Raw genomic sequence first — 3,857 nt, 5'->3', positions numbered from 1 at the left:
AAATTGTCTTTATGTGTGTAAGATTTCTGTTCAGCAAACCTTTTTTGAGTAAAAAAAGCAAAGTGGAGACACTATTTTTAGTTCGGGACAGACTGTTTGAATTATGGACTTCTTACAGCCAGGAGTTAGACCAGAATTAACGACTGTCCTGAAAGCAAAAAGGCCTCCAAAAGATTTTCCATGGTGATGTCCCAGAGCCCAGTTCAACAGCAATAAAAATACCTGCCTGTTTTTTTTCCCCCTCCTTTCTGGCTATTGTTTGAATTGTGATTTGAAACTACGTGTTGTATACATTCATGCATAACATATTATGTTCCGGAAACAAAGCGCAGGGTGAGAGCACAAGTGAGGATTTGGGGATGTTAAACACATGAACCTGAGGGATGTGTCAGATTTCAAGCAGAGGAAAAAACCTGCAGCTGAACCATAATAATGCTGTTGACCTTGAGCTCTTTCATTAGAGAAGACGCCTCACTTTCCCTCACCGATGTTTGCTTGTGTGCATGCTCGGGTTTGTTTTCCAGACAGAAGAAATACCACTGGCCGAGTCTCTGTTGACCCCTTTATCTATCTTAGTGAAATATATGTATAGGCTAGAGGGAGACTGATATTTATTTTCAGGGTCGATACAAATAGCAGTTGTTTTCTTTTCCTAATGCTGAATAAGCCCGTAAATTACCACATTCACCCAGGTTTTGTGCTCCCGTTAACGCCGGTACACCCATATCTCCTGCAGGTTGAACCAGGAGTAAATGTCAGTTAAAACTGTTTGGACTGCAGATGAAAGCTGGATGTCAGCAGGCATTAGCTTCTTTCTTTTTGGCCAACTGGAAAGAGGCTTTGGTAATAAAAGAGTCCAAAAAAACAATATTTGGAACAGATATCGTGGCAAAGTTGTTGAAATCAGAATCAGAATCAGAAATACTCTATTGATCCCTGGTGAGAGACTGCTGTGTTGCAGGTACTCCCGCTCAAGTGTGGAACATTCTTTACTTTTATGGTTGTTGGTTGTTGTTTTTTTTTTTTAGGTTTATTGAATTTCACCAAAAAAAAACTGAACATTGGTTCTGATATTTTTCCCACTCATCATTCAGATCTCACCATGCCAAATACAACCCAGTACTCCTTGTCCTTCCCTGAAGGGACCACCACTCTGCCTCTCAGCGATTACTCACCAGCCTCATCAGTACATCGGACGACTTGACATGACAGTAACTTGTACATTTCCAAGAAACTCTCCTCATGTCGGTTCACACCAACTGACCACTAACGCACTGATCACCAGCCTCTGATGGCTGCTATATAAGGCTGCGCAAGAGTGTGTGACACCTCGGTGGTCTGGTCAGCATCAACATCAACATTGACTTATAAGGAGGAGATTATAGGGAGTCAGGGGATTGCTGGTGTGTTTTAAAAGGCATTGTGACTCACTGTCCTAAACATTGTTTTTCTTTATGTTTATAGAAAGGTGACACAGCTGAAGGGTGGTACATTCTTCGGAGAGACGGCGCGAGACCTACTATGCTGTTCCTCGTTGTCTAGACAGGACATAACATGAAATACCTCAGGAAGTAGTTGGACACACGGAGGGAATGATGGCCATTTTTTTTTTGAGTGAGTCCCCAGATAAAAACACGTTTTCAATTGTGTTTTTACATAATAAATCAAAGAGAAAACTAGTAGCAGCCAAAATGTAGACTGGATCCAGCACTGGAACAAAAATGATGAATGTGTACTTCCACCACAGGAAGGAAGAGACAACTTGAGCTCACATAAAACAGAAATATTCAGGAAACTAAAGTCGATTCTGTTTTACCTATGGTGTCCATGTCCATGACACATGCTGGTGGTAAATGTAGAAAAAAAGAGAACCCTATTGTTCGTTTGTCCAATTGGAAACATGTGGGAGCCTTTATTTCTGCCATCAGCCCAACTGATGTTCTATCAATCTCATTGTTTCTCCACCGGTGGAGAAACAATAAGTCGCCATTCAGCTAATGAAGTACTGACAGTTACACATATATTGTTGTGTCTACTGGTGCTACAAACAATTCATTGAAAGCTTTACCAACTCACAATACAAGAAGAGCTTCTTTAAAAGTGGCTGTGCCCTTTCAAGTGGGCCTAAAACAGAGGTTTCTATGACTGTGATATCATAACACGAGGCTGTAAAACTAAAAAAAACAAAAACAAATTGCCTGTTTATTATTTATGTCTGTGAATATAAAAAGAAACATATACTATACTTATCTGTTTTTACTTGTTTGTTTTTGTCATGGGAAGCCGGACGCGACTATTTCCATTGTGTCACCCAACATTGGCCAGAGGAGTGGGTGTGGGAAAGCAATAGTAGCAAATTGGAGGGAACGTGTGAATGTTTATGTGTGTGTGTGTGTGTGTGTGTGTGTGTGTGTGTGTGTGTGTGTGTGTGTGTATTTGCATGTGAAACAATACCCTGAGGCTCACCAGTGATCACACTGATTCACTGCCCTCTCCTGCTTTACCCCCAGATACACACAATTTACAGCCACATTCCTTCACTCCGAGGCCTGGTGGCAGGCATGCAGCATGCCCGCCCCAGTGAGAAAACACAGGAGGGGGTCAAGAGGTAGATCATTACTCTCAGAAACAAATAGGCCATCCAAATTAAACATGACACCGTGAACGCTGGAACTCAGTGCAAAACTGGATGAGTGGCTGTGAACAAGTGTTGTTTCACACTATTTTCCAACTCAAACATTCCTGTTCATGTAGTTTCCCAATTGAAGGGTTTGATTTATTTCACTATGGGTACCTGCAAATGTAGCCTAATATGATTTCGCTGCTTTCTGAGTTTTGTGTTGCACTGGTGATTCATGTCAGCATTGACTAACGTTAAAATTCACCCTCTAAACTAAAAGGGGGAAGCATTTTACCAGAAAGTTGTGGTTTTCACTTCTATGAGGAAACGTGCACATGGCAAATATATTAAAAAAACACAGTGTGAAGAATTTATGATGGAATTCTATGTCGTATTCTTAACTATAATGCACTTTTTTATGAGCATGTAATCTCCTTAAACTAACAAATATTGTGTTTAAGTTGGCTTAGGACAAAATAAAGACTTGTTTACTTATTTCTTTTTTCATTCTTGACATTTGTACATTTAATTATAAAAATAAAAACACGCAAAAAAAAATAGGAAAATACAATCATTCATATCCAGCATGACATTTTTTTGTCCTTCATGCAGATATGTTTATCACCAAATGCCTTCCTGCAGCAACTGCATGGTTGCATTATTCCAACAGGGGAGAAACTGACATAGCAACACGAAGCAATCCTGGACCCCGTCCCTACATCGGTGGCTTTGAGATGGTTGGGACTGACCAAAATGAATCGCATCCTGCAGCCCAGACATTGAACTGTTAGTTGTGGTGCTGCTTCCCTTCTAGATACCTACAGTTTTTGATGATTTACATGCCATTCACCTATGAACATATGATGTGGGGATAGACTGAAAAGAATGAGACCACAGATGGAAGCAGTTGACGTTAGCTTCCTCTGTGGGGTGGCTGGCCCTACTGCTGATTTTACTTGATTTATTTGCTTGTTGCATCTAAATGGAGCCTAGGCTTTAGCCAAGGGCTCAGTGTGGTGGGGCTTCTATGCCACTGTGTTTACTGTGCTTGTGTATGTCAAACAAGAGCGGCTAAAACGGAGCTGGAGCTAATAAGTGCTTAAGAGTTGCTTTCTTGAAATCACTGCAATGCCATAGATAGAAGGTACTGGTTTTGAAATGCAAAGGAGGAAATTCGATGCTCTGCAGTGGTGTGGTCAGCTGTTGCAGAGCGACGTGCAGTTACATTTCTAGCTAG

At 41.0% G+C, this 3,857-nt stretch overlaps 1 long non-coding RNA gene across 1 annotated transcript; it reads left to right on the top strand.

Annotated features, from left to right (window-relative positions):
* Positions 1-884: 884 nt before the first annotated feature.
* LOC147255505 (uncharacterized) lies at positions 885-1,833 on the top strand. The gene is made up of 3 exons (XR_015117707.1): positions 885-961; positions 1,095-1,218; positions 1,465-1,833. It is a non-coding gene; the product is annotated as an uncharacterized LOC147255505 (long non-coding RNA).
* Positions 1,834-3,857: the final 2,024 nt, after the last annotated feature.

Source organism: Aulostomus chinensis, chromosome 9 (genome assembly GCF_037954235.1).
Source record: "Aulostomus chinensis isolate RoL2024-O1b breed Wild chromosome 9, RoL_Achi_v1.0, whole genome shotgun sequence".
Classification (NCBI taxonomy): Eukaryota; Metazoa; Chordata; class Actinopteri; order Syngnathiformes; family Aulostomidae; genus Aulostomus; species Aulostomus chinensis.
This window is presented reverse-complemented; position numbering and strand designations above follow the sequence as displayed.